General features: G+C 35.7%; 1 pseudogene; it reads right to left on the reverse strand.

Moving 5' to 3' along the window:
- Positions 1-7,587: 7,587 nt before the first annotated feature.
- On the reverse strand, positions 7,588-9,789 carry LOC103930859 (annotated as a pseudogene).
- Between the last annotated feature and the right edge of the window lie 1,754 nt (positions 9,790-11,543).

Raw genomic sequence — 11,543 nt, forward strand, 5'->3', positions numbered from 1 at the left:
ATCATTTATTCCAAATCGATAGAGAAGCATTGGAAACACTTAAATATGTTTGCTAAGATAATTAAGTCAAATAGATTAGTTGTCTCAGCAACCAAAATTAAGTTATTCCATACCAAAATTAGGTTTTTAGGATACAATATCCACCAATCAACCATTCAGCCAATAAATAGAGTAATTCAGTTTGCAGATAAATTTCCAGATGAAATTATTGACAAAACCCAATTACAGAGATTTCTAGGATCTTTAAATTATGTTGCATATTTTTATCCGCATCCTAGGCAACAATGCAAACCTTTGTTTGACCGTTTAAAAGAAAATCCCTCATCATGGTCTCATACTCATACTTCCATAATCAAACAGACCAAGTCACATGTTAAGACGTTGCCCTGTCTTGGCATTCCAACTCCTAATTCATTCAAAATTGTTGAAATTGATGCTTCTGAAGTTGGTTATGGTGGTATTCTCAAACAATCAATTTCTTCTGGATCTCCTGAACAAATTGTTCATTTCCATTCAGGAGTATGGAATCCAGCACAAAGTAATTATAGTACTATTAAGAAAGAAATATTATCTATAGTATTATGCATTAGCAAATTTTAAGATGATTTATTAAATCAAAAGTTTTTAATCAAAGTCGATCACAAATCTGCAAAGCATATTTTACAAAAAGATGTTCAAAACATTGCATCAAACAGATTTTTGCATGACGGCAAGCTATATTAAGTATTTTTTATTTTGAAATCGAATACATCAAAGGTAGTCAAAATTGCATCCCTGATTTCTTAACCAGAGAATTTCTGCAGAGGAATAATGATAGCAAGAAGACCTGATTAGAGGAGGCCTCCAGCCACTCTACCACCACCACCAATAAAACAAGAATCAAGCCTAAATTCTTCATTGATCTTAGCCATTACCAACCCTTTCACTCCCTTAGATTCCACAATAAGAAACCTTTAGCTAAATTACTAGTCACCACATCCTAATTACCAAATGGCATTAGTCGGTCAATATGATCCTTATTCAACCCTTACATACTAATCATCAACATCCCAACCAGTCAGTTATACTAAAACATCATTGTATGTCAAGAAAAATCCAAGTGAATATCTTTTTAGCATCCATTTCAATCTCAATCAGGAACAAGCACCAGATAAATTAGCCAAAAACCATTTTTCCACCTAATTTCCATTATTACCCTACAACACTACACAAAACATTGAAATATTATCAAGCCATTCTCAGTAAAACAGAGTTCATCTCTATCAAACTACTTTACAGTAAAACCCGTGAAAACAAAATTCTTTACCATTCTCTTTACATTGGCCGATTTTTAACCAAATCAGATTGGAGAATCCCCTTTTACAAAACCAAACCTCTTCATACCCAATATGTCCACATTCCCAATAACCATTACAATTACTTTGATTACATTGATGCATGGACTAACATCTTTCTCCATTAAACAGAAGATTTTAGTCATTCATGGTTCATTAATTTTGACAAAAGTTTCAGATTGAATTTTCCTGCATGGTTCCCACAATGATGGTCAATCCACGACCCAACAGCCAGTTTCCTACCAGAAGAACTTATGCATGTCCTCTGCCAGTTTCCAGCAAAAATTTGACATAAGCCGATTCAGCTACAGAATTACATTTCTCCCAATATTCATGGCCAAGTACAAAGTCCTATGGATCATGAAGAGGAATTATGAAGTCAAAACATGTGAAGTTTATAGAGTCAAATTAGTCCAGTGGTGGGATAAATTTAACCATCAAAAGACCATTAGTCAGTTCCTCTCCGAATTTCGCATTACTCCACAGCCATCACTACCAATCATCTTGGAACAATCATTATCAGACATTAGTCCATCCTCATCCCTCAATGGAACAGTCAAGTCTCCTAAATCGTCAGCCTCAAATAAGAATAAAGCCACTTAGCTCAAAGATTTAGCACAACAATTACTTGCACAAGCAGCCATGCTCCACACTGAAAAAGAAGAAGCTTCAGACTCTGAATCTTCAGATGCATCCTCACAGTAACCAGCCAATCCAATAAGCGACTACCAGGATTCGCAAGACCCTTTTGCATAAGATCACGTGAACACAGTTAATTACCTTGTGAAAATTCAATCATCATGTGAACACTATGACAATTGCCATGTGAAAATTCAGTCATCTTTCCAAGTTAGCATGTGAAGAGTTCAGATAATATTCGCATCAATAATTCCGACAAAGCATGGAATCATTCAGTCATCCGCAAATTCCACAGTAAAAGCAACAATTATTCCAACAAGTTCACTATTCATCAACAGTAAAAGTAAGTCATCATCCATCCGTATTTCAACAGTAAAGCAATCAATCATCCAAGTCTATATGAAGAGGACTAAGAGGAAGAAAACATTAAGTTAATTTCTACATCATTTCTCAGTCAAAATTTCTTTGAGTTCACATTGTATTCAAAGAAAACCAAATTGTAAACAATTTAAATTCTCAATTGTCAAGGATGCCTACATGCACCAATATTGTTTTCACCAATCAATTTCTTATTTGCTGACTCAATCGTTAGTAAATTAATTGTGAGTCCCAGTATAAGTTTTGCAATAAAACTTATTTTTAAATTATAATGCATCATTATTTTAAATTAATTATTTTCATAACTACTAATTTTGAATGGCATCAAATTCTTACTCACAGTCAATTCATCGAGTATATCAAATTCTAGGTAAACACAGATGACTCCTTCATTTGGTTTTTCTTATTCACTTATAATAGTTGGTTTCATGGTTTATTCAATCCTGGCTATCCACCACATCAAATCTCCAATTCACATAATTTGCATCACTATTGCCCTCATCATCATAATCATCACTAGTTCCGCCCCATTTGGTATCAGAGTCAAGTGAGTGGTAATTGAGTTATCATCTTTATAATCACAAGTGATGATTATAAAGATGATTTTAATTTTTTGTGATCCGCTCATGCCATGCGATCCACTCATTTGGTATCAGAGCCAAGTGAGTGGTAATTGAGCTATCATCTTCATAATTACTAGTGATGATTGGCATGATTATATATATATTCTGCGTTTTTTTTTCCGTCAACTTTAAAACAAAGTCAAGTCTGCAAAAACGAGTATTTATAAACATGTTTAATTAATTGAATGCAACTGCTATTTAGTACTACGATTTAATAGTATTTTTCTTTACTTGTAATTAAGAGATTTTAGGTTCGATTCTCGCCACGGGCAAATTTGAACCAAATTACTGCTAACTAATTGTGAGACCCATTTCCTCCCCCTTATGGTAGATAATATTGTTCATTAAAAAATTAGTTGAATGTAGTTGAATATAAAAATTAATTGGTGCATATGGTACTCTAAATCAATAATCAATACTTATATCGCCACCAGTTAACTCTTGATCCGTCTAAAAAATAGACTCACTCTTGATCTAATGATAAATCTTTTATCAGTATTTAATAGGTGCTAGTCGGGCGGCGGGCATGAGCCTAGCGTCTAGGCGGCCTAGACGGATTTATGTAAATTTATTATATATCTTGTAAATAAGTGCCCATTTACATCTAAAAAAACTATACTTGTATGGATAATAAAAGAATGATAAGATGCAAAAATAGAAGTAGAAGAATACACAAATTATATACATCCATAAAATTCAATATTTAAAAAACAGCAAGCATATAATCATAATGAGGAGGATTTGGATGATAGACTAAATTCTTATTGTTCATAATCCTTGCATTGGATTGGATATAGACTAAATCATTTAACCTTGTTGTACCTAGTTTATTTATTTTCTTTGTATTTATCACCTTAAAAGTGCTCCAATTCATTTCACTATTGGATGAACTTGTAGTAAATCCATCATTTACAAATTAGGTACACCATTCCCATAAGTATACCACCATGAAACCAAAAAAGAAAAAAGCACACAATTAATAAAAAATATAAAAACTAAAAAAAAACTGCCTAGTACCGCCTAGCTCCAGACTGATTTTTCAAAACGATTTGCCCAAAATCGAGGCGGGCCTTCACCGCCTAGTGTCTAGGCCGATTTTTAGAACATTGGTATATAAAAGAAGGTTTTATTTTATTTTATTTTTTTTCAAAGTATTTAAAAGAAGTTAATTTGATGTGTAAAAGTAAACTTACTTTGGATCTAACTATGACTCTTTTATCAGTATTTGAAAGTTTCAAGTTCAATTTCAAGTAATTAAAAAATAAAGTAAAAACCTAATTGATGTGTTCGATTTTTTATAGGTCTGCCAACAATTACTACACAACTATCACATTATGTGTCACATTAGTCAGTTTTTATTTTTTATTTTTATTTAAAAAAAAAAAAAAAAAAAAAACAACTGGTGGCAAGTCATGGTATCCATTTTTTTCAGGCCGGTGAGGCTATATGAGGAATTTCATCCTGTCCATGGCCACAGTCAAGCGGATTCACTAGCTCGGAGCATCGAATTCGAGACCTCCCACATTTTTTTTGTTTATTAGGGAGCTGCAATCCGCATTAATTCTAAAATGTTGAGATAATAGTTAGTGTATGTCATATTACTCATTTTTACACTAAATTCATCTAAAGTACAAAAAAGGCGTCACATTAGTCATTTATAAAATGTTGAGTTAATAGTTTGTGTACATCACATTACTTTTTTTGCTTTACAAATGATAAGATAATTACATTTAAACTACAAAGAAATGCAAATTCAAACTTCGGTGTAGATGATAAAGTACATTGCTCTAATTAATTTAGCTAAACTTATATCTATTTAGGTCATATTACCCTTAATATTTTATAATTGTGGCGTGGAGGGCCTACATTTCATAATATTAGCATAAACCCTATCCTAACTTAATACTTCGTTAACTGGAATCGAATTACATCAGCATGGACAGAAGAGGACAACCATCTTGGTTCCTTCCCTAGCCGTGAATAATGGTTAGTTTAATAATTCTTTTGGCAGATTTGAGTTTAATAACTAAACACAAAGACAGAAGATAAGTCACGTACAATGCCAAGACAAAACACATCCGTTATAACCAAATTCTCAGTTAACTCTCTTTTTTCCATGAAGTTCCATGTTTGCAATTCGAATTACTTTTATAGGTAGCTCAAGTTTGCAATTTTAATTATGACCTTCTTGTAAACAAAGTATGACATTGTGCCTGGATGCGTAAAAAACACTTGAAATTCTCTTAAAAGTTAGAAATTCAGCACGCAAAAAGTATTTTTTTTTCTCGTTTAGTAACTTCTAATGAGAGAAACGACAAATTCTATTCGCAACAAATAGTGAAGAGGACGAAGATTCCCTACTTCAATTTCTGTCAAAAGAGACGTTATTTCATAAATCTCACTATGATGGATGTCACAAATTCCATGAGAGGGGAAATCTAGTGCACCATTTCCCAAACTTCACGTTAAAACTTTGTAACTGTTCACAGTGTGCACCCGGTTAACGCTCCAAATTTCAATGAGTTGGCAACTTGCTAAAGAGCATGGCTAGTAATATATGACAGTATGACTAGTTTAATATTTTCTTTTCAATTTGTATCCTTGTGTAGTATAACAATTTGAGAAATTATCTGAACATTAATGAAATTTGTAATTCTTGTCATTTTCTATTTTATGTATGCAACATCCAAACAATGGAATTTCAATTTACCAAAATTTAAAAAACTAGTGTAAACTGTAAACTCCCGTTATTTATAATTCTTTGGAAATTAAAAACTATCAATCCATACAAAGTGAGAATTTTCTCAAAAGCTCCTATATTTTCCATTTTCTTAATCTTGAACATTTCCCCTCAAATCCTAAGGCTGGGCACGGCCCCAGTCCACAGGTCTTTTTTTTTTTATTTCTCTCTCTTCTTCTTTAACCCTCTCGATCGTTACAGGAACCGAACTATCACCTTCTTCACAGAGGATCTTCGACAAAAAGGTCGTACCCTCCGCTCTCGCCTTCAAGCTCATATCTTCCGTGTCGCCAACGAGATCGAGACCTGCTAAAGATCTTTAAGATTTACTGGGTTTTTTCAATTTGTCTAATTTCTGAGATTTGATGGGAGAATGGTTCCAGACCCGCAACAACGCCTTATTGGACTGCATCTTCCTCATCCTCAAATCCTCTACCGACGGCAACGCCGCCACCACCATCGACTGCCGCCTTAACGGCGACAACGACATCCCCTTGCGCTATAATATCCCTTACTCCTCCGCTGACTTGGCCCTCACCCATCTCAGTCTCCAGAGTCCTAAATCCTAACTTCGATCACAAAGGCCTCCAAATCCTGACTCTTTTCGACCTCGATCTCGAATTCTCCCAGCTCCGTTCGTTCATTAACTGTCCGACGTTCTTCTTTGTTTCAACAACCATTTCCAGCCTCCAGATCTCGACGCGAGCTACGCTGTCTAGCCATTGTGAGCAACACTGTTGAGTCATGAGTGTTTGATTGCGGTAGGTGCAGAGGAAGCCGAGCATGAGAGACATGAGTTTGGCCTTGGAAATGATCTTGAAGATGGCGTTAAAGGTGGCGTGGGTGTGGTGGAAGTCGGGCTGGAGGCCGGCCCAATCGAAGAACTTGAGGCAGGAGAGGACATCATGGTCGTTGCTGCCGTAGCGGAGGACCTCGAGGAAGCTGAAAGTTTCCATGGTTGGGAGAGCCAATATAAGGCGGCAGAAGGGGGCTATAGTGAATAATTACAAACGGGTAGGTCGGGGCCCCTTTTTCTATACATTTGGACCCGGCTTGCATCTAAAATTTCAAGGGCCCGTCCGTTTCTCTAAAGTAAAAATTGGAACCGGCCCATACCCATTCTGACCCATGATTTCTATACCCGTTTGCCCACCTCTATTCTACCCTACAAAAGAATCTGAATCACAAGCCAAAACCAAAAAGAGTTTTGACTTTTGGGGACATTGAATGCAATTAGATTTGGAGAGAAGACATGTTTATGTTGTACTTTCCATTAATGCCATGGAAGAACTTTAACCGAATGCTTATGATCTTAAACAAAATAATGGGGGTGAATGCGTTTTCCTCATGCTTAATTTAATTGTGCTTATCCTTTCAAAAGTCAAAACTTGTCTTTCACCATGCGTAATTGCGCATTGACCCATTCGACGTTTACTAATACCTACCGGCTGCCACCAACCAATATTGTTTCCTTTCTAATTAATCCTACTTGTGCTTCACATGTTGCTTCAAGAACCCTGTGGGAATGGAATGAAAGTTCCATGCTACTATTTCTCCACTGTAATTATTCAATATTCATATGACTTTGTATGATTAAAATGGGCCCTTTGTTTTCCTCGTTTTTGTATCCTGATTTGTTGTGTGTGCAAACTGTGAACCTTTTTTGTTTTTGTGTTTGTTTTTGAAATGGAGAATGTACGATTATTTATAAAAGTATGAGATTATGGTAGACCTCTTACTTACGAGTGAAGAAGAATATTGCAAAATTGTTGTACTAAATGATGAGAATAGTTATTTCGTATCTTTTGTTGTTTTTATGTGAAAGAAAAATGTGAAAGAGAGAAGGGTGGGAGAAAACTTGGAAGAATTTAAATTAGTATAATTGTTGTTTCATTTTATTATGTAAATATTGTTTTACTGCAAGGATAATATAAGAAAACTGTTGACATGGTTGGTGTCTTGAGAAAGAGGTTGACAATCTCTCATGGAATTTTATCCTGCCTTTAAATTTTGCTACTTTACATTCCACCTAGATTTAACTTAGTAGTGGTAGTGTTGATGTGAAATATGCGACCGCAGCTATAAACTGAGCAAAACGCTTGCAATGCCATCAATAGCAAGAGAAAAACGGCAGCCAGCAAAGCAAGAATTGGCAAGCAACCAACCACATAAACCTTGAAAATTTTGCCATTTTAACCTTCCATCTACCGTTGTAATACTTGTTCACATCTTCAATCGCCTGGTCTAAGAATGGCACTTTCGTCAACCGAATCGACTTGCTCATACCATTAAACAGATTGGCCACTTCTTCATCACTCTTCAAATGGTTCAGAATTATACCTTTTTCTCTAAGCAGCTTTGCGTCCTCCTCCGTGTCTATAACCCCGTTCATCATTTCCGTGTAGCGTGTAAAAACCAACTGCCCTGATGCATTTGATGCTTCATAAGCTACCAAGTTTCTCAGGATCACCTCTGTGTTCACATCTAAGCTAGTTGCAGGGAGGTAAAGTGTGACTGTTTTGGGATCAAAGGAGATGGATGAAATGCAACCCTTTGTTGGCACGAAACGGACCCCGGATTTCATAAGATCAGACACAGAAGGGATTGTAATCTCCTCTACCAATGGTGGTCTGTTGATGGAACTCTCATTTTCGGGTTTGATTTCTTCTTTGTCTTGGGAGGAGAATAAATAAGCAACAGGTTGTTTCAAAAGTGCAAATCCAGGAAGGATGGAGAGGACTGTCCAAGGCAATTTAAATATCACTTTAATAGGTCCGGATACAAGTATTTTTTTAAGAAGACGTACGAAGCCTTTGTTCAGTTTCGACAGTAGCTTCCATACTTTCTCAAGAAATTGTTCAACGTAATTCGGGCTCTTCTTAGATTTTGACTCCTTGTCTTCGTCTGTGCCTTCACCTTGATCCTCAGCTTCTACAAACTCAGCTTCTACAATTTCAGAGGGCTGGCGTTCTAGTTTGGGGGTGATCATTTGGTACAAAAAGTCTAGCAAGTGAGCACATTCTGAGACTTTGATCTTTGGTAGGTGCTCATCCTTCATCTTGAATGGTGAAAGCTCTTTGCACAATCCCATCAACATCGAAAGCAGCATCTCGTCGGCGGTTTCCAACGATTGGAATCGAAACTCCAACATTTTTCTCAACACAAATAGTGGGATTTGGTTCTCAAGCATTACCAAGTCCCTTAGAATTGAATGGTGTGCTGAGTTCCTGCCCGAATAGTCAACCAAGCGTGACATCTTTGAGGAAACTCTTGTCAATATCTTCCCTTCTTTCGCTCCATAGACTTGGAAAATCTCTAGCAAGAACGATGCATCAATCGCCATCATCCACCCTAGTGTCTCACCATTGAAATCCAGGTACTTGTGGTAGCAAGCACGAATCCGCGGCTCAAAGTTTATCAATTGGTCAACAAGATTTTGAAACTTAAGGCACTGGAGATTCTTTTGAGTTCTTTTAGCTGCAGCCACTTTGTACCTCTCCATCTCGTAGAGCTCCGGACGCAAATAATGGTAAGGACCAATTGCAACTTCTTGTGGGGTGTAGGAATCAGGATTACTGGCCAAAAGGGTTTTTGGGACATTGAAAACGGAAACAGGGATTTCGCTGTCATCATCGAGCTCTTCCTCGAGTGTCTTTCGGATTTGAATAACCCATTGGAACTCGTTGAAGTTCGAACTGGATTTGGATGAGAAAGTTTGTTGGAAAGAAGACATGTTTATGGTGTTGTTCTAGCTGTTTTAGGATCATAAACTTTTTTGGTGGGTTGAATGACAGTTTCTGATCAGCTTGTGAGGAAGTTATGAGAAGAACTAAGGAGAGAGTCCTCATATTAAATATTGTCATTAGGGACCTTTAAGAGTGTTTTTGAATTTATCAATTGTGAATGCGTTTTCCTCATGCTTTAATTGTTTAATGTATGAAATGTGTATTTCACCTTGGTCATCACATAGATCTGAGTTGGCTACGGCATGTCTTCATTCTACTGAATTCTAATCCTTCCTAGTAATTGGTGTTAGCAGAGCGGAGAGGATGTAGAGTGCTAAGTAGCAGAGATTTTTTAATGTGTCGAAAATACGGTCCGATATGTTATGTATAATAATATAATTAGTTGAAAACTTGAAGAAAAAAAATTTAAACAATTGTATTATAATATTTGTTATATCAGACTATGTTTTCGATACACTAACAAATTTCTAGATGAGTAAGAATAAACTAGGTCAAAAGTTCGAATCCCTTAAATATAACGAAAAATAAGTAATAATTCGTCTATTGGTGACAGGGAGTTGTATGTCTGTTATTCCCACTTGGTGCAAGTAGGATTAAGGTAGTAGTGTGAGAATCATAATCATTGGGCTCCATTTCACGTGTAGAAGACCAGTGGGATGACAGTGCCATGTTGCATTTTCCGCATGGGTTAATTCGTCTATTGGTGACAGGGAGTTGTATGTTTGTTATTCCCACTTGGTGCAAGTAGGATTAAGGTACTAGTGTGAGAATCATAATCGTTGGGCTCCATTTCACGTGTAGAAGACCAGTCGGATGACAGTGCCATGATTCATTTTCCGCATGGGTTTTGGATACATACATACATACATACATACATACATACATACATAGATATATATTCTGCAGTTTTCTTTTCGTCAACTTCAAAACAAAGTTAAGTCTTCAAAAACGACTATTTATAAACATGTTTAATTACTTGAACGTAATTGCTACTTAATACTACGATATAGTAGTATTTTTCTTTATTTATAATTAAGATGTCTTATATTTGATTTTTACCAAAGATAAATTTGAATCAAATTATTGCTAACTCATTGTTAGGCTAACCTATTTTCTCTCTCTTATTGTAGATAATATTGTTCATTAAAAAATTTTAATTGAATGCAGTTGAACATAAAAGTTAATTGGTGCGGATGGTACTCTAAATCAATAATCAATACTTATATCGCCACCAGTTAACTCTTGATCCGTCTGAAAAAACAAACTCACTCTTGATCTAATGATAAATCTTTTATCTATATTTAAAAGAAGTTTTTTTTTTGGTCAAAGTATTTGAAAGAAGTTAATTTGATGTGTAAAAGTAAACTAACTCTGGATCTAACTATAACTCTTTTATCAATATTTGGAAGTTTCAAGTTCAATTTCAATCCCTAGTTATTAAAAAATAAAGTAAAATCCTTATTGATGTGGTCGATTTTTCATAGGTCTGCCAACAATTATTACGCAATTATCACACTATGTGTCACATTAGTCAGTTTTTAAATTTTTATTTTTATTTTTAAATGAGAACAATTGGTGGTAAGTCACATGTCACATCCCAGTCTCGACTCCGTCATAATATGATATTGTCCGTTTTGGACTTACCATTCCCTCACAATTTTGTTTCTGGGAACTCAGGCAAGCATTCCAAGTAGGTCACCTATCTTGGGATTGCTCTCGTCCAAACTTGCTTAACTTTGGAGTTCTAATGAAACCCGAAACCAATGAGTTCCCAAAATGTCTCATACTATATGGAGGTGGGCATGTACATATAAGGCATATCACCCCCTCTCCGTTGGTCAATGTGGGATGTTACACCACGGTTATCCACTTCTTTTGGATTGGTGAGGCTATGAGGAATTTCATCATGTCCATGACCACAATCAAGCAAACTCACTATCTTGGAGTATCGAACCTGAGACCTTCCATATTTTTTTGTTTATTAGGGAGCCGCAATCCGCGTTAATTCTAAAATGTTGAGATAATAGTTAGTGTATGTCATATTACTCATTTTTACACTAAATTCATTTAAAGTACAAAAAAG

The sequence above is a fragment of a genome, unplaced genomic scaffold (genome assembly GCF_019419815.1).
Source record: "Pyrus x bretschneideri cultivar Hongxiangsu unplaced genomic scaffold, Pyrus_bretschneideri_v1 Contig20, whole genome shotgun sequence".
Taxonomy (NCBI): domain Eukaryota; kingdom Viridiplantae; phylum Streptophyta; class Magnoliopsida; order Rosales; family Rosaceae; genus Pyrus; species Pyrus x bretschneideri.